This window comes from Pungitius pungitius, chromosome 15, assembly GCF_949316345.1.
Source record: "Pungitius pungitius chromosome 15, fPunPun2.1, whole genome shotgun sequence".
Lineage (NCBI taxonomy): Eukaryota > Metazoa > Chordata > Actinopteri > Perciformes > Gasterosteidae > Pungitius > Pungitius pungitius.
The window spans coordinates 17,446,307-17,471,259 of record NC_084914.1 but is presented as its reverse complement, the minus strand read 5'-3'; the positions used below and the strand labels follow the sequence as shown (position 1 = coordinate 17,471,259).

The following is a 24,953-nucleotide window of genomic DNA, read 5'->3' as shown; positions in this document are numbered from 1 at the left end:
CACTGGCTCAGTCACATTTACCGTATTTCTACATGAAGTGAAAAGCAGTAATGTATTTTTGTTAAGAAGTTGAGACACCATATTCCAGGTAAGATGTGTTATCTAAGGACAAAAGAAATATTTAGTAATTGTTGCTACTTTTATTACATTTTAATCAGGGTGGCCTTGCCGTTTAAGGCCCTGTGTTTAGGCCGCAGTCTCCTCTGAAGACATGGGTTCAAATCCCACTTCTCACAATGACTGATGTTTCCCACTTGGTCAGGCACATTCACTGTATTTCTACAAGAAATAAAAAGCAGAAACGCATTTAATCTAAAAAAGTTAAGACATTATATACAATGTTAAATTTGTGATATAAGGACCAAACAAATGTTTGAAATTGTTACTTTTTTGAGTGTTTTACATTTAGGATGGCCGAGCGGTCTAAGGCGCTGCGTTTAGGCCGCAGTCTCCTCTGAAGGCGTGGGTTCAAATCCCACTTCTCACAATGACTGATGTTTCCCACTTGGTCAGGCACATTCACTGTATTTCTACAAGAAATAAAAAGCAGAAACGCATTTAATCTAAAAAAGTTAAGACATTATATACAATGTTAAATTTGTGATATAAGGACCAAACAAAAGTTTGAAATTGTTGCTTTTTTTGAGTGTTTTTCAGTCAGGATGGCCGAGCGGTCTAAGGCGCTGCGTTTAGGCCGCAGTCTCCTCTGGAGGCGTGGGTTCAAATCCCACTTCTGACAATGACTGATGTTGTTCACTGGCTCAGTCACATTTACCGTATTTCTACATGAAGTGAAAAGCAGTAATGCATTTTGTGTAAAGAAGTTGAGACACCATATTCCAGGTAAGATGTGTTATCGAAGGACAAAAGAAACATTTAGTAATTGTTGCTACTTTTATTACATTTAAATCAGGATGGCCTTGCCGTCTCAGGCCCTGTGTTTAGGCCGCAGTCTCCTCTGAAGACATGGGTTCAAATCCCACTTCTCACAATGACTGATGTTTCCCACTTGGTCAGGCACATTCACTGTATTTCTACAAGAAATAAAAAGCAGAAACGCATTTAATCTAAAAAAGTTAAGACATTATATACAATGTTAAATTTGTGATATAAGGACCAAACAAATGTTTGAAATTGTTACTTTTTTGAGTGTTTTACATTCAGGATGGCCGAGCGGTCTAAGGCGCTGCGTTTAGGCCGCAGTCTCCTCTGAAGACATGGGTTCAAATCCCACTTCTCACAATGACTGATGTTTCCCACTTGGTCAGGCACATTCACTTTATTTCTACAAAAAATAAAAAGCAGAAACGCATTTAATCTAAAAAAGTTAAGACATTATATACAATGTTAAATTTGTGATATAAGGACCAAACAAATGTTTGAAATTGTTGCTTTTTTTGAGTGTTTTTCAGTCAGGATGGCCGAGCGGTCTAAGGCGCTGCGTTTAGGCCGCAGTCTCCTCTGGAGGCGTGGGTTCAAATCCCACTTCTGACAATGACTGATGTTGTTCACTGGCTCAGTCACATTTACCGTATTTCTACATGAAGTGAAAAGCAGTAATGCATTTTGTGTAAAGAAGTTGAGACACCATATTCCAGGTAAGATGTGTTATCGAAGGACAAAAGAAACATTTAGTAATTGTTGCTACTTTTATTACATTTAAATCAGGATGGCCTTGCCGTCTCAGGCCCTGTGTTTAGGCCGCAGTCTCCTCTGAAGACATGGGTTCAAATCCCACTTCTCACAATGACTGATGTTTCCCACTTGGTCAGGCACATTCACTGTATTTCTACAAGAAATAAAAAGCAGAAACGCATTTAATCCAAAAAAGTTAAGACATTATATACAATGTTAAATTTGTGATATAAGGACCAAACAAATGTTTGAAATTGTTACTTTTTTTAGTGTTTTACATTCAGGATGGCCGAGCGGTCTAAGGCGCTGCGTTTAGGCCGCAGTCTCCTCTGAAGGCGTGGGTTCAAATCCCACTTCTGACAATGACTGATGTTGTTCACTGGCTCAGTCACATTTACCGTATTTCTACATGAAGTGAAAAGCAGTAATGCATTTTGTGTAAAGAAGTTGAGACACCATATTCCAGGTAAGATGTGTTATCTAAGGACAAAAGAAACATTTAGTAATTGTTGCTACTTTTATTACATTTTAATCAGGATGGCCTTGCCGTCTAAGGCCCTGTGTTTAGGCCGCAGTCTCCTCTGAAGACATGGGTTCAAATCCCACTTCTCACAATGACTGATGTTTCCCACTTGGTCAGGCTGATTCACTGTATTTCTACAAAAAATAAAAAGCAGAAACGCATTTAATCTAAAAAAGTTAAGACATTATATACAATGTTAAATTTGTGATATAAGGACCAAACAAATGTTTGAAATTGTTGCTTTTTTTGAGTGTTTTTCAGTCAGTATGGCCGAGCCGTCTAAGGCGCTGCGTTTAGGCCGCAGTCTCCTCTGGAGGCGTGGGTTCAAATCCCACTTCTGACAATGACTGATGTTGTTCACTGGCTCAGTCACATTTACCGTATTTCTACATGAAGTGAAAAGCAGTAATGCATTTTGTGTAAAGAAGTTGAGACACAATATTCCAGGTAAGATGTGTTATCTAAGGACAAAAGAAACATTTAGTAATTGTTGCTACTTTTATTACATTTTAATCAGGATGGCCTTGCCGTCTAAGGCCCTGTGTTTAGGCCGCAGTCTCCTCTGAAGACATGGGTTCAAATCCCACTTCTCACAATGACTGATGTTTCCCACTTGGTCAGGCACATTCACTGTATTTCTACATTAAATAAAAAGTAGCAAGGCATTTCATGTAAAAAGGTTGAGACACAATATTCCATGTTACATTTTTGATCGGGCAACCAGACAAATGTTTAAAATTGTTGGCTTCTTTCAGAGTTTTTCAGTCAGGATGGCCGAGCGGTCTTAGGCCCTGTGTTTAGGCCGCAGTCTCCTCTGAAGACATGGGTTCAAATCCCACTTCTCACAATGACTGATGTTTCCCACTTGGTCAGGCACATTCACTGTATTTCTACAAGAAATAAAAAGCAGAAACGCATTTAATCTAAAAAAGTTAAGACATTATATACAATGTTAAATTTGTGATATAAGGACCAAACAAATGTTTGAAATTGTTGCTTTTTTTGAGTGTTTTTCAGTCAGGATGGCCGAGCGGTCTAAGGCGCTGCGTTTAGGCCGCAGTCTCCTCTGGAGGCGTGGGTTCAAATCCCACTTCTGACAATGACTGATGTTGTTCACTTGGTCAGGCACATTCACTGTATTTCTACATTAAATAAAAAGTAGCAAGGCATTTCATGTAAAAAGGTTGAGACACAATATTCCATGTTACATTTTTGATCGGGCAACCAGACAAATGTTTAAAATTGATGGCTTCTTTCAGAGTTTTTCAGTCAGGATGGCCGAGCGGTCTAAGGTGCTGCGTTTAGGCCTCAGTCTCCTCTGGAGGCGTGGGTTCAAATCCCACTTCTGACAATGACTGATGTTGTTCACTGGCTCAGTCACATTTACCGTATTTCTACATGAAGTGAAAAGCAGCAATGCATTTTGTGTAAAGAAGTTGAGACACCATATTCCAGGTGAGATGTGTTATCTAAGGACAAAAGAAACATTTAGTAATTGTTGCTACTTTTATTACATTTTAATCAGGATGGCTCACCGTCTAAGGCCCTGTGTTTAGGCCGCAGTCTCCTCTGAAGACATGGGTTCAAATCCCACTTCTCACAATGACTGATGTTTCCCACTTGGTCAGGCACATTCACTGTATTTCTACAATAAATAAAAAGTAGCAAGGCATTTCATATAAAAAGGTTGAGACACAATATTCCATGTTACATTTTTGATCGGGCAACCAGACAAATGTTTAAAATTGTTGGCTTCTTTCAGAGTTTTTCAGTCAGGATGGCCGAGCGGTCTTAGGCCCTGTGTTTAGGCCGCAGTCTCCTCTGAAGACATGGGTTCAAATCCCACTTCTCACAATGACTGATGTTTCCCACTTGGTCAGGCACATTCACTGTATTTCTACAAGAAATAAAAAGCAGAAACGCATTTAATCTAAAAAAGTTAAGACATTATATACAATGTTAAATTTGACATATAAGGACCAAACAAATGTTTGAAATTGTTGCTTTTTTTGAGTGTTTTTCAGTCAGGATGGCCGAGCCGTCTAAGGCGCTGCGTTTAGGCCGCAGTCTCCTCTGGAGGCGTGGGTTCAAATCCCACTTCTGACAATGACTGATGTTGTTCACTGGCTCAGTCACATTTACCGTATTTCTACATGAAGTGAAAAGCAGTAATGCATTTTGTGCAAAGAAGTTGAGACACCATATTCCAGGTAAGATGTGTTATCTAAGGACAAAAGAAACATTTAGTAATTGTTCCTACTTTTATTACATTTTAATCAGGATGGCCTTGCCGTCTCAGGCCCTGTGTTTAGGCCGCAGTCTCCTCTGAAGACATGGGTTCAAATCCCACTTCTCACAATGACTGATGTTTCCCACTTGGTCAGGCACATTCACTGTATTTCTACAAGAAATAAAAAGCAGAAACGCATTTAATCTAAAAAAGTTAAGACATTATATACAATGTTAAATTTGTGATATAAGGACCAAACAAATGTTTGAAATTGTTGCTTTTTTTGTGTTTTTCAGTCAGGATGGCCGAGCGGTCTAAGGCGCTGCGTTTAGGCCGCAGTCTCCTCTGGAGGCGTGGGTTCAAATCCCACTTCTGACAATGACTGATGTTGTTCACTGGCTCAGTCACATTTACCGTATTTCTACATGAAGTGAAAAGCAGTAATGCATTTTGTGTAAAGAAGTTGAGACACCATATTCCAGGTGAGATGTGTTATCTAAGGACAAATGAAACATTTAGTAATTGTTGCTACTTTTATTACATTTTAATCAGGATGGCCTTGCCGTCTAAGGCCTTGTGTTTAGGCCGCAGTCTCCTCTGAAGACATGGGTTCAAATCCCACTTCTCACAATGACTGATGTTTCCCACTTGGTCAGGCACATTCACTGTATTTCTACAAGAAATAAAAAGCAGAAACGCATTTAATCTAAAAAAGTTAAGACATTATATACAATGTTAAATTTGTGATATAAGGACCAAACAAATGTTCGAAATTGTTGCTTTTTTTGAGTGTTTTTCAGTCAGGATGGCCGAGCGGTCTAAGGCGCTGCGTTTAGGCCGCAGTCTCCTCTGGAGGCGTGCGTTCAAATCCCACTTCTGACAATGACTGATGTTGTTCACTGGCTCAGTCACATTTACCGTATTTCTACATGAAGTGAAAAGCAGTAATGCATTTTGTGTAAAGAAGTTGAGACACCATATTCCAGGTAAGATGTGTTATCGAAGGACAAAAGAAACATTTAGTAATTGTTGCTACTTTTATTACATTTTAATCAGGATGGCCTTGCCGTCTCAGGCCCTGTGTTTAGGCCGCAGTCTCCTCTGAAGACATGGGTTCAAATCCCACTTCTCACAATGACTGATGTTTCCCACTTGGTCAGGCACATTCACTGTATTTCTACATTAAATAAAAAGTAGCAAGGCATTTCATGTAAAAAGGTTGAGACACAATATTCCATGTTACATTTTTGATCGGGCAACCAGACAAATGTTTAAAATTGTTGGCTTCTTTCAGAGTTTTTCAGTCAGGATGGCCGAGCGGTCTTAGGCCCTGTGTTTAGGCCGCAGTCTCCTCTGAAGACATGGGTTCAAATCCCACTTCTCACAATGACTGATGTTTCCCACTTGGTCAGGCACATTCACTGTATTTCTACAAGAAATAAAAAGCAGAAACGCATTTAATCTAAAAAAGTTAAGACATTATATACAATGTTAAATTTGTGATATAAGGACCAAACAAATGTTTGAAATTGTTGCTTTTTTTGAGTGTTTTTCAGTCAGGATGGCCGAGCCGTCTAAGGCGCTGCGTTTAGGCCGCAGTCTCCTCTGGAGGCGTGGGTTCAAATCCCACTTCTGACAATGACTGATGTTGTTCACTGGCTCAGTCACATTTACCGTATTTCTACATGAAGTGAAAAGCAGTAATGCATTTTGTGCAAAGAAGTTGAGACACCATATTCCAGGTAAGATGTGTTATCTAAGGACAAAAGAAACATTTAGTAATTGTTCCTACTTTTATTACATTTTAATCAGGATGGCCTTGCCGTCTCAGGCCCTGTGTTTAGGCCGCAGTCTCCTCTGAAGACATGGGTTCAAATCCCACTTCTCACAATGACTGATGTTTCCCACTTGGTCAGGCACATTCACTGTATTTCTACAAGAAATAAAAAGCAGAAACGCATTTAATCTAAAAAAGTTAAGACATTATATACAATGTTAAATTTGTGATATAAGGACCAAACAAATGTTTGAAATTGTTGCTTTTTTTGTGTTTTTCAGTCAGGATGGCCGAGCGGTCTAAGGCGCTGCGTTTAGGCCGCAGTCTCCTCTGGAGGCGTGGGTTCAAATCCCACTTCTGACAATGACTGATGTTGTTCACTGGCTCAGTCACATTTACCGTATTTCTACATGAAGTGAAAAGCAGTAATGCATTTTGTGTAAAGAAGTTGAGACACCATATTCCAGGTGAGATGTGTTATCTAAGGACAAATGAAACATTTAGTAATTGTTGCTACTTTTATTACATTTTAATCAGGATGGCCTTGCCGTCTAAGGCCTTGTGTTTAGGCCGCAGTCTCCTCTGAAGACATGGGTTCAAATCCCACTTCTCACAATGACTGATGTTTCCCACTTGGTCAGGCACATTCACTGTATTTCTACAAGAAATAAAAAGCAGAAACGCATTTAATCTAAAAAAGTTAAGACATTATATACAATGTTAAATTTAAGATATAAGGACCAAACAAATGTTTGAAATTGTTGCTTTTTTTGAGTGTTTTTCAGTCAGGATGGCCGAGCGGTCTAAGGCGCTGCGTTTAGGCCGCAGTCTCCTCTGGAGGCGTGGGTTCAAATCCCACTTCTGACAATGACTAATGTTGTTCACTGGCTCAGTCACATTTACCGTATTTCTACATGAAGTGAAAAGCAGTAATGCATTTTTGTAAAGAAGTTGAGACACCATATTCCAGGTGAGATGTGTTATCTAAGGACAAATGAAACATTTAGTAATTGTTGCTACTTTTATTACATTTTAATCAGGATGGCCTTGCCGTCTAAGGCCCTGTGTTTAGGCCGCAGTCTCCTCTGAAGACATGGGTTCAAATCCCACTTCTCACAATGACTGATGTTTCCCACTTGGTCAGGCACATTCACTGTATTTCTACAAGAAATAAAAAGCAGAAACGCATTTAATCTAAAAAAGTTAAGACATTATATACAATGTTAAATTTGTGATATAAGGACCAAACAAATGTTTGAAATTGTTGCTTTTTTTGAGTGTTTTTCAGTCAGGATGGCCGAGCGGTCTAAGGCGCTGCGTTTAGGCCGCAGTCTCCTCTGGAGGCGTGGGTTCAAATCCCACTTCTGACAATGACTGATGTTGTTCACTGGCTCAGTCACATTTACCGTATTTCTACATGAAGTGAAAAGCAGTAATGCATTTTGTGTAAAGAAGTTGAGACACAATATTCCAGGTAAGATGTGTTATCTAAGGACAAAAGAAACATTTAGTAATTGTTGCTACTTTTATTACATTTTAATCAGGATGGCCTTGCCGTCTAAGGCCCTGTGTTTAGGCCGCAGTCTCCTCTGAAGACATGGGTTCAAATCCCACTTCTCACAATGACTGATGTTTCCCACTTGGTCAGGCACATTCACTGTATTTCTACAAGAAATAAAAAGCAGAAACGCATTTAATCTAAAAAAGTTAAGACATTATATACAATGTTAAATTTGTGATATAAGGACCAAACAAATGTTTGAAATTGTTGCTTTTTTTGAGTGTTTTTCAGTCAGGATGGCCGAGCGGTCTAAGGCGCTGCGTTTAGGCCGCAGTCTCCTCTGGAGGCGTGCGTTCAAATCCCACTTCTGACAATGACTGATGTTGTTCACTGGCTCAGTCACATTTACCGTATTTCTACATGAAGTGAAAAGCAGTAATGCATTTTGTGTAAAGAAGTTGAGACACCATATTCCAGGTAAGATGTGTTATCGAAGGACAAAAGAAACATTTAGTAATTGTTGCTACTTTTATTACATTTTAATCAGGATGGCCTTGCCGTCTCAGGCCCTGTGTTTAGGCCGCAGTCTCCTCTGAAGACATGGGTTCAAATCCCACTTCTCACAATGACTGATGTTTCCCACTTGGTCAGGCACATTCACTGTATTTCTACATTAAATAAAAAGTAGCAAGGCATTTCATGTAAAAAGGTTGAGACACAATATTCCATGTTACATTTTTGATCGGGCAACCAGACAAATGTTTAAAATTGTTGGCTTCTTTCAGAGTTTTTCAGTCAGGATGGCCGAGCGGTCTTAGGCCCTGTGTTTAGGCCGCAGTCTCCTCTGAAGACATGGGTTCAAATCCCACTTCTCACAATGACTGATGTTTCCCACTTGGTCAGGCACATTCACTGTATTTCTACAAGAAATAAAAAGCAGAAACGCATTTAATCTAAAAAAGTTAAGACATTATATACAATGTTAAATTTGTGATATAAGGACCAAACAAATGTTTGAAATTGTTGCTTTTTTTGAGTGTTTTTCAGTCAGGATGGCCGAGCGGTCTAAGGCGCTGCGTTTAGGCCGCAGTCTCCTCTGGAGGCGTGGGTTCAAATCCCACTTCTGACAATGACTGATGTTGTTCACTGGCTCAGTCACATTTACCGTATTTCTACATGAAGTGAAAAGCAGTAATGCATTTTGTGTAAAGAAGTTGAGACACCATATTCCAGGTGAGATGTGTTATCTAAGGACAAATGAAACATTTAGTAATTGTTGCTACTTTTATTACATTTTAATCAGGATGGCCTTGCCGTCTAAGGCCTTGTGTTTAGGCCGCAGTCTCCTCTGAAGACATGGGTTCAAATCCCACTTCTCACAATGACTGATGTTTCCCACTTGGTCAGGCACATTCACTGTATTTCTACAAGAAATAAAAAGCAGAAACGCATTTAATCTAAAAAAGTTAAGACATTATATACAATGTTAAATTTGTGATATAAGGACCAAACAAATGTTCGAAATTGTTGCTTTTTTTGAGTGTTTTTCAGTCAGGATGGCCGAGCGGTCTAAGGCGCTGCGTTTAGGCCGCAGTCTCCTCTGAAGGCGTGGGTTCAAATCCCACTTCTGACAATGACTGATGTTTCCCACTTGGTCAGGCACATTCACTGTATTTCTACAAGAAATAAAAAGCAGAAACGCATTTAATCTAAAAAAGTTAAGACATTATATACAATGTTAAATTTAAGATATAAGGACCAAACAAATGTTTGAAATTGTTGCTTTTTTTGAGTGTTTTTCAGTCAGGATGGCCGAGCGGTCTAAGGCGCTGCGTTTAGGCCGCAGTCTCCTCTGGAGGCGTGGGTTCAAATCCCACTTCTGACAATGACTAATGTTGTTCACTGGCTCAGTCACATTTACCGTATTTCTACATTAAGTGAAAAGCAGTAATGCATTTTTGTAAAGAAGTTGAGACACCATATTCCAGGTGAGATGTGTTATCTAAGGACAAATGAAACATTTAGTAATTGTTGCTACTTTTATTACATTTTAATCAGGATGGCCTTGCCGTCTAAGGCCCTGTGTTTAGGCCGCAGTCTCCTCTGAAGACATGGGTTCAAATCCCACTTCTCACAATGACTGATGTTTCCCACTTGGTCAGGCACATTCACTGTATTTCTACAAGAAATAAAAAGCAGAAACGCATTTAATCTAAAAAAGTTAAGACATTATATACAATGTTAAATTTGTGATATAAGGACCAAACAAATGTTTGAAATTGTTACTTTTTTTGAGTGTTTTTCAGTCAGGATGGCCGAGCCGTCTAAGGCGCTGCGTTTAGGCCGCAGTCTCCTCTGGAGGCGTGGGTTCAAATCCCACTTCTGACAATGACTGATGTTGTTCACTGGCTCAGTCACATTTACCGTATTTCTACATGAAGTGAAAAGCAGTAATGCATTTTGTGCAAAGAAGTTGAGACACCATATTCCAGGTAAGATGTGTTATCTAAGCACAAAAGAAACATTTAGTAATTGTTCCTACTTTTATTACATTTTAATCAGGATGGCCTTGCCGTCTCAGGCCCTGTGTTTAGGCCGCAGTCTCCTCTGAAGACATGGGTTCAAATCCCACTTCTCACAATGACTGATGTTTCCCACTTGGTCAGGCACATTCACTGTATTTCTACAAGAAATAAAAAGCAGAAACGCATTTAATCTAAAAAAGTTAAGACATTATATACAATGTTAAATTTGTGATATAAGGACCAAACAAATGTTTGAAATTGTTGCTTTTTTTGTGTTTTTCAGTCAGGATGGCCGAGCGGTCTAAGGCGCTGCGTTTAGGCCGCAGTCTCCTCTGGAGGCGTGGGTTCAAATCCCACTTCTGACAATGACTGATGTTGTTCACTGGCTCAGTCACATTTACCGTATTTCTACATGAAGTGAAAAGCAGTAATGCATTTTGTGTAAAGAAGTTGAGACACCATATTCCAGGTGAGATGTGTTATCTAAGGACAAATGAAACATTTAGTAATTGTTGCTACTTTTATTACATTTTAATCAGGATGGCCTTGCCGTCTAAGGCCTTGTGTTTAGGCCGCAGTCTCCTCTGAAGACATGGGTTCAAATCCCACTTCTCACAATGACTGATGTTTCCCACTTGGTCAGGCACATTCACTGTATTTCTACAAGAAATAAAAAGCAGAAACGCATTTAATCTAAAAAAGTTAAGACATTATATACAATGTTAAATTTAAGATATAAGGACCAAACAAATGTTTGAAATTGTTGCTTTTTTTGAGTGTTTTTCAGTCAGGATGGCCGAGCGGTCTAAGGCGCTGCGTTTAGGCCGCAGTCTCCTCTGGAGGCGTGGGTTCAAATCCCACTTCTGACAATGACTAATGTTGTTCACTGGCTCAGTCACATTTACCGTATTTCTACATGAAGTGAAAAGCAGTAATGCATTTTTGTAAAGAAGTTGAGACACCATATTCCAGGTGAGATGTGTTATCTAAGGACAAATGAAACATTTAGTAATTGTTGCTACTTTTATTACATTTTAATCAGGATGGCCTTGCCGTCTAAGGCCCTGTGTTTAGGCCGCAGTCTCCTCTGAAGACATGGGTTCAAATCCCACTTCTCACAATGACTGATGTTTCCCACTTGGTCAGGCACATTCACTGTATTTCTACAAGAAATAAAAAGCAGAAACGCATTTAATCTAAAAAAGTTAAGACATTATATACAATGTTAAATTTGTGATATAAGGACCAAACAAATGTTTGAAATTGTTGCTTTTTTTGAGTGTTTTTCAGTCAGGATGGCCGAGCGGTCTAAGGCGCTGCGTTTAGGCCGCAGTCTCCTCTGGAGGCGTGGGTTCAAATCCCACTTCTGACAATGACTGATGTTGTTCACTGGCTCAGTCACATTTACCGTATTTCTACATGAAGTGAAAAGCAGTAATGCATTTTGTGTAAAGAAGTTGAGACACAATATTCCAGGTAAGATGTGTTATCTAAGGACAAAAGAAACATTTAGTAATTGTTGCTACTTTTATTACATTTTAATCAGGATGGCCTTGCCGTCTAAGGCCCTGTGTTTAGGCCGCAGTCTCCTCTGAAGACATGGGTTCAAATCCCACTTCTCACAATGACTGATGTTTCCCACTTGGTCAGGCACATTCACTGTATTTCTACAAGAAATAAAAAGCAGAAACGCATTTAATCTAAAAAAGTTAAGACATTATATACAATGTTAAATTTGTGATATAAGGACCAAACAAATGTTTGAAATTGTTGCTTTTTTTGAGTGTTTTTCAGTCAGGATGGCCGAGCGGTCTAAGGCGCTGCGTTTAGGCCGCAGTCTCCTCTGGAGGCGTGCGTTCAAATCCCACTTCTGACAATGACTGATGTTGTTCACTGGCTCAGTCACATTTACCGTATTTCTACATGAAGTGAAAAGCAGTAATGCATTTTGTGTAAAGAAGTTGAGACACCATATTCCAGGTAAGATGTGTTATCGAAGGACAAAAGAAACATTTAGTAATTGTTGCTACTTTTATTACATTTTAATCAGGATGGCCTTGCCGTCTCAGGCCCTGTGTTTAGGCCGCAGTCTCCTCTGAAGACATGGGTTCAAATCCCACTTCTCACAATGACTGATGTTTCCCACTTGGTCAGGCACATTCACTGTATTTCTACATTAAATAAAAAGTAGCAAGGCATTTCATGTAAAAAGGTTGAGACACAATATTCCATGTTACATTTTTGATCGGGCAACCAGACAAATGTTTAAAATTGTTGGCTTCTTTCAGAGTTTTTCAGTCAGGATGGCCGAGCGGTCTTAGGCCCTGTGTTTAGGCCGCAGTCTCCTCTGAAGACATGGGTTCAAATCCCACTTCTCACAATGACTGATGTTTCCCACTTGGTCAGGCACATTCACTGTATTTCTACAAGAAATAAAAAGCAGAAACGCATTTAATCTAAAAAAGTTAAGACATTATATACAATGTTAAATTTGTGATATAAGGACCAAACAAATGTTTGAAATTGTTGCTTTTTTTGAGTGTTTTTCAGTCAGGATGGCCGAGCGGTCTAAGGCGCTGCGTTTAGGCCGCAGTCTCCTCTGGAGGCGTGGGTTCAAATCCCACTTCTGACAATGACTGATGTTGTTCACTGGCTCAGTCACATTTACCGTATTTCTACATGAAGTGAAAAGCAGTAATGCATTTTGTGTAAAGAAGTTGAGACACCATATTCCAGGTGAGATGTGTTATCTAAGGACAAATGAAACATTTAGTAATTGTTGCTACTTTTATTACATTTTAATCAGGATGGCCTTGCCGTCTAAGGCCTTGTGTTTAGGCCGCAGTCTCCTCTGAAGACATGGGTTCAAATCCCACTTCTCACAATGACTGATGTTTCCCACTTGGTCAGGCACATTCACTGTATTTCTACAAGAAATAAAAAGCAGAAACGCATTTAATCTAAAAAAGTTAAGACATTATATACAATGTTAAATTTGTGATATAAGGACCAAACAAATGTTCGAAATTGTTGCTTTTTTTGAGTGTTTTTCAGTCAGGATGGCCGAGCGGTCTAAGGCGCTGCGTTTAGGCCGCAGTCTCCTCTGAAGGCGTGGGTTCAAATCCCACTTCTGACAATGACTGATGTTTCCCACTTGGTCAGGCACATTCACTGTATTTCTACAAGAAATAAAAAGCAGAAACGCATTTAATCTAAAAAAGTTAAGACATTATATACAATGTTAAATTTAAGATATAAGGACCAAACAAATGTTTGAAATTGTTGCTTTTTTTGAGTGTTTTTCAGTCAGGATGGCCGAGCGGTCTAAGGCGCTGCGTTTAGGCCGCAGTCTCCTCTGGAGGCGTGGGTTCAAATCCCACTTCTGACAATGACTAATGTTGTTCACTGGCTCAGTCACATTTACCGTATTTCTAGATTAAGTGAAAAGCAGTAATGCATTTTTGTAAAGAAGTTGAGACACCATATTCCAGGTGAGATGTGTTATCTAAGGACAAATGAAACATTTAGTAATTGTTGCTACTTTTATTACATTTTAATCAGGATGGCCTTGCCGTCTAAGGCCCTGTGTTTAGGCCGCAGTCTCCTCTGAAGACATGGGTTCAAATCCCACTTCTCACAATGACTGATGTTTCCCACTTGGTCAGGCACATTCACTGTATTTCTACAAGAAATAAAAAGCAGAAACGCATTTAATCTAAAAAAGTTAAGACATTATATACAATGTTAAATTTGTGATATAAGGACCAAACAAATGTTTGAAATTGTTACTTTTTTTGAGTGTTTTTCAGTCAGGATGGCCGAGCCGTCTAAGGCGCTGCGTTTAGGCCGCAGTCTCCTCTGGAGGCGTGGGTTCAAATCCCACTTCTGACAATGACTGATGTTGTTCACTGGCTCAGTCACATTTACCGTATTTCTACATGAAGTGAAAAGCAGTAATGCATTTTGTGCAAAGAAGTTGAGACACCATATTCCAGGTAAGATGTGTTATCTAAGGACAAAAGAAACATTTAGTAATTGTTCCTACTTTTATTACATTTTAATCAGGATGGCCTTGCCGTCTCAGGCCCTGTGTTTAGGCCGCAGTCTCCTCTGAAGACATGGGTTCAAATCCCACTTCTCACAATGACTGATGTTTCCCACTTGGTCAGGCACATTCACTGTATTTCTACAAGAAATAAAAAGCAGAAACGCATTTAATCTAAAAAAGTTAAGACATTATATACAATGTTAAATTTAAGATATAAGGACCAAACAAATGTTTGAAATTGTTGCTTTTTTTGAGTGTTTTTCAGTCAGGATGGCCGAGCGGTCTAAGGCGCTGCGTTTAGGCCGCAGTCTCCTCTGGAGGCGTGGGTTCAAATCCCACTTCTGACAATGACTGATGTTGTTCACTTGGTCAGGCACATTCACTGTATTTCTACATTAAATAAAAAGTAGCAAGGCATTTCATGTAAAAAGGTTGAGACACAATATTCCATGGTACATTTTTGATCGGGCAACCAGACAAATGTTTAAAATTGATGGCTTCTTTCAGAGTTTTTCAGTCAGGATGGCCGAGCGGTCTAAGGTGCTGCGTTTAGGCCTCAGTCTCCTCTGGAGGCGTGGGTTCAAATCCCACTTCTGACAATGACTGATGTTGTTCACTGGCTCAGTCACATTTACCGTATTTCTACATGAAGTGAAAAGCAGCAATGCATTTTGTGTAAAGAAGTTGAGACACCATATTCCAGGTGAGATGTGTTATCTAAGGACAAAAGAAACATTTAGTAATTGTTCCTACTTTTATTACATTTTAATCAGGATGGCCTTGCCGTCTCAGGCCCTGTGTTTAGGCCGCAGTCTCCTCTGAAGACATGGGTTCAAATCCCACTTCTCACAATGACTGATGTTTCCCACTTGGTCAGGCACATTCACTGTATTTCTACAATAAATAAAAAGTAGCAAGGCATTTCATATAAAAAGGTTGAGACACAATATTCCATGTTACATTTTTGATCGGGCAACCAGACAAATGTTTAAAATTGTTGGCTTCTTTCAGAGTTTTTCCGTCAGGATGGCCGAGCGGTCTAAGGCGCTGCGTTTAGGTCGCAGTCTCCTCTGGAGGCGTGGGTTCAAATCCCACTTCTGACAATGACTGATGTTGTTCACTGGCTCAGTCACATTTACCGTATTTCTACATGAAGTGAAAAGCAGCAATGCATTTTGTGTAAAGAAGTTGAGACACCATATTCCAGGTGAGATGTGTTATCTAAGGACAAATGAAACATTTAGTAATTGTTGCTACTTTTATTACATTTTAATCAGGATGGCCTTGCCGTCTCAGGCCCTGTGTTTAGGCCGCAGTCTCCTCTGAAGACATGGGTTCAAATCCCACTTCTCACAATGACTGATGTTTCCCACTTGGTCAGGCACATTCACTGTATTTCTACATTAAATAAAAAGTAGCAAGGCATTTCATGTAAAAAGGTTGAGACACAATATTCCATGTTACATTTTTGATCGGGCAACCAGACAAATGTTTAAAATTGTTGGCTTCTTTCAGAGTTTTTCAGTCAGGATGGCCGAGCGGTCTTAGGCCCTGTGTTTAGGCCGCAGTCTCCTCTGAAGACATGGGTTCAAATCCCACTTCTCACAATGACTGATGTTTCCCACTTGGTCAGGCACATTCACTGTATTTCTACAAGAAATAAAAAGCAGAAACGCATTTAATCTAAAAAAGTTAAGACATTATATACAATGTTAAATTTGTGATATAAGGACCAAACAAATGTTCGAAATTGTTGCTTTTTTTGAGTGTTTTTCAGTCAGGATGGCCGAGCGGTCTAAGGCGCTGCGTTTAGGCCGCAGTCTCCTCTGAAGGCGTGGGTTCAAATCCCACTTCTGACAATGACTGATGTTGTTCACTGGCTCAGTCACATTTACCGTATTTCTACATGAAGTGAAAAGCAGTAATGCATTTTGTGTAAAGAAGTTGAGACACCATATTCCAGGTGAGATGTGTTATCTAAGGACAAATGAAACATTTAGTAATTGTTGCTACTTTTATTACATTTTAATCAGGATGGCCTTGCCGTCTAAGGCCTTGTGTTTAGGCCGCAGTCTCCTCTGAAGACATGGGTTCAAATCCCACTTCTCACAATGACTGATGTTTCCCACTTGGTCAGGCACATTCACTGTATTTCTACAAGAAATAAAAAGCAGAAACGCATTTAATCTAAAAAAGTTAAGACATTATATACAATGTTAAATTTGTGATATAAGGACCAAACAAATGTTCGAAATTGTTGCTTTTTTTGAGTGTTTTTCAGTCAGGATGGCCGAGCGGTCTAAGGCGCTGCGTTTAGGCCGCAGTCTCCTCTGAAGGCGTGGGTTCAAATCCCACTTCTGACAATGACTGATGTTTCCCACTTGGTCAGGCACATTCACTGTATTTCTACAAGAAATAAAAAGCAGAAACGCATTTAATCTAAAAAAGTTAAGACATTATATACAATGTTAAATTTAAGATATAAGGACCAAACAAATGTTTGAAATTGTTGCTTTTTTTGAGTGTTTTTCAGTCAGGATGGCCGAGCGGTCTAAGGCGCTGCGTTTAGGCCGCAGTCTCCTCTGGAGGCGTGGGTTCAAATCCCACTTCTGACAATGACTAATGTTGTTCACTGGCTCAGTCACATTTACCGTATTTCTAGATTAAGTGAAAAGCAGTAATGCATTTTTGTAAAGAAGTTGAGACACCATATTCCAGGTGAGATGTGTTATCTAAGGACAAATGAAACATTTAGTAATTGTTGCTACTTTTATTACATTTTAATCAGGATGGCCTTGCCGTCTAAGGCCCTGTGTTTAGGCCGCAGTCTCCTCTGAAGACATGGGTTCAAATCCCACTTCTCACAATGACTGATGTTTCCCACTTGGTCAGGCACATTCACTGTATTTCTACAAGAAATAAAAAGCAGAAACGCATTTAATCTAAAAAAGTTAAGACATTATATACAATGTTAAATTTGTGATATAAGGACCAAACAAATGTTTGAAATTGTTACTTTTTTTGAGTGTTTTTCAGTCAGGATGGCCGAGCCGTCTAAGGCGCTGCGTTTAGGCCGCAGTCTCCTCTGGAGGCGTGGGTTCAAATCCCACTTCTGACAATGACTGATGTTGTTCACTGGCTCAGTCACATTTACCGTATTTCTACATGAAGTGAAAAGCAGTAATGCATTTTGTGCAAAGAAGTTGAGACACCATATTCCAGGTAAGATGTGTTATCTAAGGACAAAAGAAACATTTAGTAATTGTTCCTACTTTTATTACATTTTAATCAGGATGGCCTTGCCGTCTCAGGCCCTGTGTTTAGGCCGCAGTCTCCTCTGAAGACATGGGTTCAAATCCCACTTCTCACAATGACTGATGTTTCCCACTTGGTCAGGCACATTCACTGTATTTCTACAAGAAATAAAAAGCAGAAACGCATTTAATCTAAAAAAGTTAGGACATTATATACAATGTTAAATTTAAGATATAAGGACCAAACAAATGTTTGAAATTGTTGCTTTTTTTGAGTGTTTTTCAGTCAGGATGGCCGAGCGGTCTAAGGCGCTGCGTTTAGGCCGCAGTCTCCTCTGGAGGCGTGGGTTCAAATCCCACTTCTGACAATGACTAATGTTGTTCACTGGCTCAGTCACATTTACCGTATTTCTACATGAAGTGAAAAGCAGTAATGCATTTTTGTAAAGAAGTTGAGACACCATATTCCAGGTGAGATGTGTTATCTAAGGACAAATGAAACATTTAGTAATTGTTGCTACTTTTATTACATTTTAATCAGGATGGCCTTGCCGTCTAAGGCCCTGTGTTTAGGCCGCAGTCTCCTCTGAAGACATGGGTTCAAATCCCACTTCTCACAATGACTGATGTTTCCCACTTGGTCAGGCACATTCACTGTATTTCTACAAGAAATAAAAAGCAGAAACGCATTTAATCTAAAAAAGTTAAGACATTATATACAATGTTAAATTTGTGATATAAGGACCAAACAAATGTTTGAAATTGTTACTTTTTTGAGTATTTTACATTCAGGATGGCCGAGCGGTCTAAGGCGCTGCGTTTAGGCCGCAGTCTCCTCTGGAGGCGTGGGTTCAAATCCCACTTCTGACAATGACTGATGTTGTTCACTTGGTCAGGCACATTCACTGTATTTCTACATTAAATAAAAAGTAGCAAGGCATTTCATGTAAAAAGGTTGAGACACAATATTCCATGTTACATTTTTGATCGGGCAACCAGACAAATGTTTAAAATTGATGGCTTCTTTCAGAGTTTTTCAGTCAGGATGGCCGAGCGGTCTAAGGTGCTGCGTTTAGGCCTCAGTCTCCTCTGGAGGCGTGGGTTCAAATCCCACTTCTGACAATGACTGATGTTGTTCACTGGCTCAGTCACATTTACCGTATTTCTACATGAAGTGAAAAGCAGCAATGCATTTTGTGTAAAGAAGTTGAGACACCATATTCCAGGTGAGATGTGTTATCTAAGGACAAAAGAAACATTTAGTAATTGTTCCTACTTTTATTACATTTTAATCAGGATGGCCTTGCCGTCTCAGGCCCTGTGTTTAGGCCGCAGTCTCCTCTGAAGACATGGGTTCAAATCCCACTTCTCACAATGACTGATGTTTCCCACTTGGTCAGGCACATTCACTGTATTTCTACAATAAATAAAAAGTAGCAAGGCATTTCATATAAAAAGGTTGAGACACAATATTCCATGTTACATTTTTGATCGGGCAACCAGACAAATGTTTAAAATTGTTGGCTTCTTTCAGAGTTTTTCCGTCAGGATGGCCGAGCGGTCTAAGGCGCTGCGTTTAGGTCGCAGTCTCCTCTGGAGGCGTGGGTTCAAATCCCACTTCTGACAATGACTGATGTTGTTCACTGGCTCAGTCACATTTACCGTATTTCTACATGAAGTGAAAAGCAGCAATGCATTTTGTGTAAAGAAGTTGAGACACCATATTCCAGGTGAGATGTGTTATCTAAGGACAAATGAAACATTTAGTAATTGTTGCTACTTTTATTACATTTTAATCAGGATGGCCTTGCCGTCTCAGGCCCTGTGTTTAGGCCGCAGTCTCCTCTGAAGACATGGGTTCAAATCCCACTTCTCACAATGACTGATGTTTCCCACTTGGTCAGGCACATTCACTGTATTTCTACATTAAATAAAAAGTAGCAAGGCATTTCATGTAAAAAGGTTGAGACACAATATTCCATGTTACATTTTTGATCGGGCAACCAGACAAATGTTTAAAATTGTTGGCTTCTTTCAGAGTTTTTCAGTCAGGATGGCCGAGCGGTCTTAGGCCCTGTGTTTAGGCCGCAGTCTCCTCTGAAGACATGGGTTCAAATCCCACTTCTCACAATGACTGATGTTTCCCACTTGGTCAGGCACATTCACTGTATTTCTACAAGAAATAAAAAGCAGAAACGCATTTAATCTAAAAAAGTTAAGACATTATATACAATGTTAAATTTGTGATATAAGGACCAAACAAATGTTCGAAATTGTTGCTTTTTTTGAGTGTTTTTCAGTCAGGATGGCCGAGCGGTCTAAGGCGCTGCGTTTAGGCCGCAGTCTCCTCTGAAGGCGTGGGTTCAAATCCCACTTCTGACAATGACTGATGTTTCCCACTTGGTCAGGCACATTCACTGTATTTCTACAAGAAATAAAAAGCAGAAACGCATTTAATCTAAAAAAGTTAAGACATTATATACAATGTTAAATTTAAGATATAAGGACCAAACAAATGTTTGAAATTGTTGCTTTTTTTGAGTGTTTTTCAGTCAGGATGGCCGAGCGGTCTAAGGCGCTGCGTTTAGGCCGCAGTCTCCTCTGGAGGCGTGGGTTCAAATCCCACTTCTGACAATGACTAATGTTGTTCACTGGCTCAGTCACATTTACCGTATTTCTAGATTAAGTGAAAAGCAGTAATGCATTTTTGTAAAGAAGTTGAGACACCATATTCCAGGTGAGATGTGTTATCTAAGGACAAATGAAACATTTAGTAATTGTTGCTACTTTTATTACATTTTAATCAGGATGGCCTTGCCGTCTAAGGCCCTGTGTTTAGGCCGCAGTCTCCTCTGAAGACATGGGTTCAAATCCCACTTCTCACAATGACTGATGTTTCCCACTTGGTCAGGCACATTCACTGTATTTCTACAAGAAATAAAAAGCAGAAACGCATTTAATCTAAAAAAGTTAAGACATTATATACAATGTTAAATTTGTGATATAAGGACCAAACAAATGTTTGAAATTGTTACTTTTTTTGAGTGTTTTTCAGTCAGGATGGCCGAGCCGTCTAAGGCGCTGCGTTTAGGCCGCAGTCTCCTCTGGAGGCGTGGGTTCAAATCCCACTTCTGACAATGACTGATGTTGTTCACTGGCTCAGTCACATTTACCGTATTTCTACATGAAGTGAAAAGCAGTAATGCATTTTGTGCAAAGAAGTTGAGACACCATATTCCAGGTAAGATGTGTTATCTAAGGACAAAAGAAACATTTAGTAATTGTTCCTACTTTTATTACATTTTAATCAGGATGGCCTTGCCGTCTCAGGCCCTGTGTTTAGGCCGCAGTCTCCTCTGAAGACATGGGTTCAAATCCCACTTCTCACAATGACTGATGTTTCCCACTTGGTCAGGCACATTCACTGTATTTCTACAAGAAATAAAAAGCAGAAACGCATTTAATCTAAAAAAGTTAAGACATTATATACAATGTTAAATTTAAGATATAAGGACCAAACAAATGTTTGAAATTGTTGCTTTTTTTGAGTGTTTTTCAGTCAGGATGGCCGAGCGGTCTAAGGCGCTGCGTTTAGGCCGCAGTCTCCTCTGGAGGCGTGGGTTCAAATCCCACTTCTGACAATGACTAATGTTGTTCACTGGCTCAGTCACATTTACCGTATTTCTACATGAAGTGAAAAGCAGTAATGCATTTTTGTAAAGAAGTTGAGACACCATATTCCAGGTGAGATGTGTTATCTAAGGACAAATGAAACATTTAGTAATTGTTGCTACTTTTATTACATTTTAATCAGGATGGCCTTGCCGTCTAAGGCCCTGTGTTTAGGCCGCAGTCTCCTCTGAAGACATGGGTTCAAATCCCACTTCTCACAATGACTGATGTTTCCCACTTGGTCAGGCACATTCACTGTATTTCTACAAGAAATAAAAAGCAGAAACGCATTTAATCTAAAAAAGTTAAGACATTATATACAATGTTAAATTTGTGATATAAGGACCAAACAAATGTTTGAAATTGTTACTTTTTTGAGTATTTTACATTCAGGATGGCCGAGCGGTCTAAGGCGCTGCGTTTAGGCCGCAGTCTCCTCTGGAGGCGTGGGTTCAAATCCCACTTCTGACAATGACTGATGTTGTTCACTTGGTCAGGCACATTCACTGTATTTCTACATTAAATAAAAAGTAGCAAGGCATTTCATGTAAAAAGGTTGAGACACAATATTCCATGTTACATTTTTGATCGGGCAACCAGACAAATGTTTAAAATTGATGGCTTCTTTCAGAGTTTTTCAGTCAGGATGGCCGAGCGGTCTAAGGTGCTGCGTTTAGGCCTCAGTCTCCTCTGGAGGCGTGGGTTCAAATCCCACTTCTGACAATGACTGATGTTGTTCACTGGCTCAGTCACATTTACCGTATTTCTACATGAAGTGAAAAGCAGCAATGCATTTTGTGTAAAGAAGTTGAGACACCATATTCCAGGTGAGATGTGTTATCTAAGGACAAATGAAACATTTAGTAATTGTTGCTACTTTTATTACATTTTAATCAGGATGGCCTTGCCGTCTCAGGCCCTGTGTTTAGGCCGCAGTCTCCTCTGAAGACATGGGTTCAAATCCCACTTCTCACAATGACTGATGTTTCCCACTTGGTCAGGCACATTCACTGTATTTCTACATTAAATAAAAAGTAGCAAGGCATTTCATGTAAAAAGGTTGAGACACAATATTCCATGTTACATTTTTGATCGGGCAACCAGACAAATGTTTAAAATTGTTGGCTTCTTTCAGAGTTTTTCAGTCAGGATGGCCGAGCGGTCTTAGGCCCTGTGTTTAGGCCGCAGTCTCCTCTGAAGACATGGGTTCAAATCCCACTTCTCACAATGACTGATGTTTCCCACTTGGTCAGGCACATTCACTGTATTTCTACAAGAAATAAAAAGCAGAAACGCATTTAATCTAAAAAAGTTAAGACATTATATACAATGTTAAATTTGTGATATAAGGACCAAACAAATGTTTGAAATTGTTGCTTTTTTTGAGTGTTTTTCAGTCAGGATGGCCGAGCCGTCTAAGGCGCTGCGTTTAGGCCGCAGTCTCCTCTGGAGGCGTGGGTTCAAATCCCACTTCTGACAATGACTGATGTTGTTCACTGGCTCAGTCACATTTACCGTATTTCTACATGAAGTGAAAAGCAGTAATGCATTTTGTGCAAAGAAGTTGAGACACCATATTCCAGGTAAGATGTGTTATCTAAGGACAAAAGAAACATTTAGTAATTGTTCCTACTTTTATTACATTTTAATCAGGATGGCCTTGCCGTCTCAGGCCCTGTGTTTAGGCCGCAGTCTCCTCTGAAGACATGGGTTCAAATCCCACTTCTCACAATGACTGATGTTTCCCACTTGGTCAGGCACATTCACTGTATTTCTACAAGAAATAAAAAGCAGAAACGCATTTAATCTAAAAAAGTTAAGACATTATATACAATGTTAAATTTGTGATATAAGGACCAAACAAATGTTTGAAATTGTTGCTTTTTTTGTGTTTTTCAGTCAGGATGGCCGAGCGGTCTAAGGCGCTGCGTTTAGGCCGCAGTCTCCTCTGGAGGCGTGGGTTTAAATCCCACTTCTGACAATGACTGATGTTGTTCACTGGCTCAGTCACATTTACCGTATTTCTACATGAAGTGAAAAGCAGTAATGCATTTTGTGTAAAGAAGTTGAGACACCATATTCCAGGTGAGATGTGTTATCTAAGGACAAATGAAACATTTAGTAATTGTTGCTACTTTTATTACATTTTAATCAGGATGGCCTTGCCGTCTAAGGCCTTGTGTTTAGGCCGCAGTCTCCTCTGAAGACATGGGTTCAAATCCCACTTCTCACAATGACTGATGTTTCCCACTTGGTCAGGCACATTCACTGTATTTCTACAAGAAATAAAAAGCAGAAACGCATTTAATCTAAAAAAGTTAAGACATTATATACAATGTTAAATTTAAGATATAAGGACCAAACAAATGTTTGAAATTGTTGCTTTTTTTGAGTGTTTTTCAGTCAGGATGGCCGAGCGGTCTAAGGCGCTGCGTTTAGGCCGCAGTCTCCTCTGGAGGCGTGGGTTCAAATCCCACTTCTGACAATGACTAATGTTGTTCACTGGCTCAGTCACATTTACCGTATTTCTACATGAAGTGAAAAGCAGTAATGCATTTTTGTAAAGAAGTTGAGACACCATATTCCAGGTGAGATGTGTTATCTAAGGACAAATGAAACATTTAGTAATTGTTGCTACTTTTATTACATTTTAATCAGGATGGCCTTGCCGTCTAAGGCCCTGTGTTTAGGCCGCAGTCTCCTCTGAAGACATGGGTTCAAATCCCACTTCTCACAATGACTGATGTTTCCCACTTGGTCAGGCACATTCACTGTATTTCTACAAGAAATAAAAAGCAGAAACGCATTTAATCTAAAAAAGTTAAGACATTATATACAATGTTAAATTTGTGATATAAGGACCAAACAAATGTTTGAAAATGTTGCTTTTTTTGAGTGTTTTTCAGTCAGGATGGCCGAGCGGTCTAAGGCGCTGCGTTTAGGCCGCAGTCTCCTCTGGAGGCGTGCGTTCAAATCCCACTTCTGACAATGACTGATGTTGTTCACTGGCTCAGTCACATTTACCGTATTTCTACATGAAGTGAAAAGCAGTAATGCATTTTGTGTAAAGAAGTTGAGACACCATATTCCAGGTAAGATGTGTTATCGAAGGACAAAAGAAACATTTAGTAATTGTTGCTACTTTTATTACATTTTAATCAGGATGGCCTTGCCGTCTCAGGCCCTGTGTTTAGGCCGCAGTCTCCTCTGAAGACATGGGTTCAAATCCCACTTCTCACAATGACTGATGTTTCCCACTTGGTCAGGCACATTCACTGTATTTCTACATTAAATAAAAAGTAGCAAGGCATTTCATGTAAAAAGGTTGAGACACAATATTCCATGTTACATTTTTGATCGGGCAACCAGACAAATGTTTAAAATTGTTGGCTTCTTTCAGAGTTTTTCAGTCAGGATGGCCGAGCGGTCTTAGGCCCTGTGTTTAGGCCGCAGTCTCCTCTGAAGACATGGGTTCAAATCCCACTTCTCACAATGACTGATGTTTCCCACTTGGTCAGGCACATTCACTGTATTTCTACAAGAAATAAAAAGCAGAAACGCATTTAATCTAAAAAAGTTAAGACATTATATACAATGTTAAATTTGTGATATAAGGACCAAACAAATGTTCGAAATTGTTGCTTTTTTTGAGTGTTTTTCAGTCAGGATGGCCGAGCGGTCTAAGGCGCTGCGTTTAGGCCGCAGTCTCCTCTGAAGGCGTGGGTTCAAATCCCACTTCTGACAATGACTGATGTTTCCCACTTGGTCAGGCACATTCACTGTATTTC

At 39.6% G+C, this 24,953-nt stretch overlaps 47 non-coding genes across 47 annotated transcripts; all 47 read left to right on the top strand.

The window, feature by feature from the left end:
* Positions 1-656: 656 nt before the first annotated feature.
* Positions 657-739, top strand: trnal-uag (transfer RNA leucine (anticodon UAG)). Its single transcript has one exon. It is a non-coding gene; the product is annotated as a tRNA-Leu (tRNA).
* Positions 740-1,411: 672 nt separating this feature from the next.
* Positions 1,412-1,494, top strand: trnal-uag (transfer RNA leucine (anticodon UAG)). Its single transcript has one exon. It is a non-coding gene; the product is annotated as a tRNA-Leu (tRNA).
* Positions 1,495-2,418: 924 nt separating this feature from the next.
* Positions 2,419-2,501, top strand: trnal-uag (transfer RNA leucine (anticodon UAG)). Its single transcript has one exon. It is a non-coding gene; the product is annotated as a tRNA-Leu (tRNA).
* Positions 2,502-3,174: 673 nt separating this feature from the next.
* Positions 3,175-3,257, top strand: trnal-uag (transfer RNA leucine (anticodon UAG)). The gene has a single exon. It is a non-coding gene; the product is annotated as a tRNA-Leu (tRNA).
* A 169-nt stretch (positions 3,258-3,426) lies between these two features.
* On the top strand, positions 3,427-3,509 carry trnal-uag (transfer RNA leucine (anticodon UAG)). The gene has a single exon. It is a non-coding gene; the product is annotated as a tRNA-Leu (tRNA).
* Positions 3,510-4,181: 672 nt separating this feature from the next.
* On the top strand, positions 4,182-4,264 carry trnal-uag (transfer RNA leucine (anticodon UAG)). The gene has a single exon. It is a non-coding gene; the product is annotated as a tRNA-Leu (tRNA).
* Positions 4,265-4,683: 419 nt separating this feature from the next.
* On the top strand, positions 4,684-4,766 carry trnal-uag (transfer RNA leucine (anticodon UAG)). Its single transcript has one exon. It is a non-coding gene; the product is annotated as a tRNA-Leu (tRNA).
* A 421-nt stretch (positions 4,767-5,187) lies between these two features.
* Positions 5,188-5,270, top strand: trnal-uag (transfer RNA leucine (anticodon UAG)). The gene has a single exon. It is a non-coding gene; the product is annotated as a tRNA-Leu (tRNA).
* A 673-nt stretch (positions 5,271-5,943) lies between these two features.
* Positions 5,944-6,026, top strand: trnal-uag (transfer RNA leucine (anticodon UAG)). Its single transcript has one exon. It is a non-coding gene; the product is annotated as a tRNA-Leu (tRNA).
* Positions 6,027-6,445: 419 nt separating this feature from the next.
* trnal-uag (transfer RNA leucine (anticodon UAG)) lies at positions 6,446-6,528 on the top strand. The gene has a single exon. It is a non-coding gene; the product is annotated as a tRNA-Leu (tRNA).
* A 421-nt stretch (positions 6,529-6,949) lies between these two features.
* Positions 6,950-7,032, top strand: trnal-uag (transfer RNA leucine (anticodon UAG)). Its single transcript has one exon. It is a non-coding gene; the product is annotated as a tRNA-Leu (tRNA).
* A 420-nt stretch (positions 7,033-7,452) lies between these two features.
* Positions 7,453-7,535, top strand: trnal-uag (transfer RNA leucine (anticodon UAG)). The gene has a single exon. It is a non-coding gene; the product is annotated as a tRNA-Leu (tRNA).
* A 421-nt stretch (positions 7,536-7,956) lies between these two features.
* trnal-uag (transfer RNA leucine (anticodon UAG)) lies at positions 7,957-8,039 on the top strand. Its single transcript has one exon. It is a non-coding gene; the product is annotated as a tRNA-Leu (tRNA).
* A 673-nt stretch (positions 8,040-8,712) lies between these two features.
* trnal-uag (transfer RNA leucine (anticodon UAG)) lies at positions 8,713-8,795 on the top strand. Its single transcript has one exon. It is a non-coding gene; the product is annotated as a tRNA-Leu (tRNA).
* A 421-nt stretch (positions 8,796-9,216) lies between these two features.
* On the top strand, positions 9,217-9,299 carry trnal-uag (transfer RNA leucine (anticodon UAG)). Its single transcript has one exon. It is a non-coding gene; the product is annotated as a tRNA-Leu (tRNA).
* Positions 9,300-9,468: 169 nt separating this feature from the next.
* trnal-uag (transfer RNA leucine (anticodon UAG)) lies at positions 9,469-9,551 on the top strand. The gene has a single exon. It is a non-coding gene; the product is annotated as a tRNA-Leu (tRNA).
* A 420-nt stretch (positions 9,552-9,971) lies between these two features.
* On the top strand, positions 9,972-10,054 carry trnal-uag (transfer RNA leucine (anticodon UAG)). Its single transcript has one exon. It is a non-coding gene; the product is annotated as a tRNA-Leu (tRNA).
* Positions 10,055-10,473: 419 nt separating this feature from the next.
* trnal-uag (transfer RNA leucine (anticodon UAG)) lies at positions 10,474-10,556 on the top strand. Its single transcript has one exon. It is a non-coding gene; the product is annotated as a tRNA-Leu (tRNA).
* A 421-nt stretch (positions 10,557-10,977) lies between these two features.
* Positions 10,978-11,060, top strand: trnal-uag (transfer RNA leucine (anticodon UAG)). Its single transcript has one exon. It is a non-coding gene; the product is annotated as a tRNA-Leu (tRNA).
* Positions 11,061-11,480: 420 nt separating this feature from the next.
* Positions 11,481-11,563, top strand: trnal-uag (transfer RNA leucine (anticodon UAG)). The gene has a single exon. It is a non-coding gene; the product is annotated as a tRNA-Leu (tRNA).
* A 421-nt stretch (positions 11,564-11,984) lies between these two features.
* Positions 11,985-12,067, top strand: trnal-uag (transfer RNA leucine (anticodon UAG)). The gene has a single exon. It is a non-coding gene; the product is annotated as a tRNA-Leu (tRNA).
* Positions 12,068-12,740: 673 nt separating this feature from the next.
* Positions 12,741-12,823, top strand: trnal-uag (transfer RNA leucine (anticodon UAG)). Its single transcript has one exon. It is a non-coding gene; the product is annotated as a tRNA-Leu (tRNA).
* A 421-nt stretch (positions 12,824-13,244) lies between these two features.
* trnal-uag (transfer RNA leucine (anticodon UAG)) lies at positions 13,245-13,327 on the top strand. Its single transcript has one exon. It is a non-coding gene; the product is annotated as a tRNA-Leu (tRNA).
* A 169-nt stretch (positions 13,328-13,496) lies between these two features.
* trnal-uag (transfer RNA leucine (anticodon UAG)) lies at positions 13,497-13,579 on the top strand. Its single transcript has one exon. It is a non-coding gene; the product is annotated as a tRNA-Leu (tRNA).
* A 420-nt stretch (positions 13,580-13,999) lies between these two features.
* trnal-uag (transfer RNA leucine (anticodon UAG)) lies at positions 14,000-14,082 on the top strand. Its single transcript has one exon. It is a non-coding gene; the product is annotated as a tRNA-Leu (tRNA).
* Positions 14,083-14,503: 421 nt separating this feature from the next.
* Positions 14,504-14,586, top strand: trnal-uag (transfer RNA leucine (anticodon UAG)). Its single transcript has one exon. It is a non-coding gene; the product is annotated as a tRNA-Leu (tRNA).
* A 169-nt stretch (positions 14,587-14,755) lies between these two features.
* trnal-uag (transfer RNA leucine (anticodon UAG)) lies at positions 14,756-14,838 on the top strand. Its single transcript has one exon. It is a non-coding gene; the product is annotated as a tRNA-Leu (tRNA).
* Positions 14,839-15,259: 421 nt separating this feature from the next.
* trnal-uag (transfer RNA leucine (anticodon UAG)) lies at positions 15,260-15,342 on the top strand. Its single transcript has one exon. It is a non-coding gene; the product is annotated as a tRNA-Leu (tRNA).
* Positions 15,343-16,015: 673 nt separating this feature from the next.
* trnal-uag (transfer RNA leucine (anticodon UAG)) lies at positions 16,016-16,098 on the top strand. The gene has a single exon. It is a non-coding gene; the product is annotated as a tRNA-Leu (tRNA).
* A 421-nt stretch (positions 16,099-16,519) lies between these two features.
* On the top strand, positions 16,520-16,602 carry trnal-uag (transfer RNA leucine (anticodon UAG)). Its single transcript has one exon. It is a non-coding gene; the product is annotated as a tRNA-Leu (tRNA).
* A 169-nt stretch (positions 16,603-16,771) lies between these two features.
* Positions 16,772-16,854, top strand: trnal-uag (transfer RNA leucine (anticodon UAG)). The gene has a single exon. It is a non-coding gene; the product is annotated as a tRNA-Leu (tRNA).
* Positions 16,855-17,274: 420 nt separating this feature from the next.
* Positions 17,275-17,357, top strand: trnal-uag (transfer RNA leucine (anticodon UAG)). Its single transcript has one exon. It is a non-coding gene; the product is annotated as a tRNA-Leu (tRNA).
* A 421-nt stretch (positions 17,358-17,778) lies between these two features.
* trnal-uag (transfer RNA leucine (anticodon UAG)) lies at positions 17,779-17,861 on the top strand. The gene has a single exon. It is a non-coding gene; the product is annotated as a tRNA-Leu (tRNA).
* Positions 17,862-18,280: 419 nt separating this feature from the next.
* trnal-uag (transfer RNA leucine (anticodon UAG)) lies at positions 18,281-18,363 on the top strand. The gene has a single exon. It is a non-coding gene; the product is annotated as a tRNA-Leu (tRNA).
* A 169-nt stretch (positions 18,364-18,532) lies between these two features.
* trnal-uag (transfer RNA leucine (anticodon UAG)) lies at positions 18,533-18,615 on the top strand. Its single transcript has one exon. It is a non-coding gene; the product is annotated as a tRNA-Leu (tRNA).
* Positions 18,616-19,036: 421 nt separating this feature from the next.
* On the top strand, positions 19,037-19,119 carry trnal-uag (transfer RNA leucine (anticodon UAG)). Its single transcript has one exon. It is a non-coding gene; the product is annotated as a tRNA-Leu (tRNA).
* A 673-nt stretch (positions 19,120-19,792) lies between these two features.
* On the top strand, positions 19,793-19,875 carry trnal-uag (transfer RNA leucine (anticodon UAG)). Its single transcript has one exon. It is a non-coding gene; the product is annotated as a tRNA-Leu (tRNA).
* A 169-nt stretch (positions 19,876-20,044) lies between these two features.
* Positions 20,045-20,127, top strand: trnal-uag (transfer RNA leucine (anticodon UAG)). The gene has a single exon. It is a non-coding gene; the product is annotated as a tRNA-Leu (tRNA).
* A 420-nt stretch (positions 20,128-20,547) lies between these two features.
* trnal-uag (transfer RNA leucine (anticodon UAG)) lies at positions 20,548-20,630 on the top strand. The gene has a single exon. It is a non-coding gene; the product is annotated as a tRNA-Leu (tRNA).
* Positions 20,631-21,051: 421 nt separating this feature from the next.
* Positions 21,052-21,134, top strand: trnal-uag (transfer RNA leucine (anticodon UAG)). Its single transcript has one exon. It is a non-coding gene; the product is annotated as a tRNA-Leu (tRNA).
* Positions 21,135-21,553: 419 nt separating this feature from the next.
* Positions 21,554-21,636, top strand: trnal-uag (transfer RNA leucine (anticodon UAG)). Its single transcript has one exon. It is a non-coding gene; the product is annotated as a tRNA-Leu (tRNA).
* Positions 21,637-21,805: 169 nt separating this feature from the next.
* trnal-uag (transfer RNA leucine (anticodon UAG)) lies at positions 21,806-21,888 on the top strand. Its single transcript has one exon. It is a non-coding gene; the product is annotated as a tRNA-Leu (tRNA).
* A 673-nt stretch (positions 21,889-22,561) lies between these two features.
* Positions 22,562-22,644, top strand: trnal-uag (transfer RNA leucine (anticodon UAG)). Its single transcript has one exon. It is a non-coding gene; the product is annotated as a tRNA-Leu (tRNA).
* Positions 22,645-23,063: 419 nt separating this feature from the next.
* trnal-uag (transfer RNA leucine (anticodon UAG)) lies at positions 23,064-23,146 on the top strand. The gene has a single exon. It is a non-coding gene; the product is annotated as a tRNA-Leu (tRNA).
* A 421-nt stretch (positions 23,147-23,567) lies between these two features.
* On the top strand, positions 23,568-23,650 carry trnal-uag (transfer RNA leucine (anticodon UAG)). The gene has a single exon. It is a non-coding gene; the product is annotated as a tRNA-Leu (tRNA).
* A 420-nt stretch (positions 23,651-24,070) lies between these two features.
* trnal-uag (transfer RNA leucine (anticodon UAG)) lies at positions 24,071-24,153 on the top strand. Its single transcript has one exon. It is a non-coding gene; the product is annotated as a tRNA-Leu (tRNA).
* A 673-nt stretch (positions 24,154-24,826) lies between these two features.
* On the top strand, positions 24,827-24,909 carry trnal-uag (transfer RNA leucine (anticodon UAG)). Its single transcript has one exon. It is a non-coding gene; the product is annotated as a tRNA-Leu (tRNA).
* The last annotated feature ends 44 nt before the right edge of the window (positions 24,910-24,953 follow it).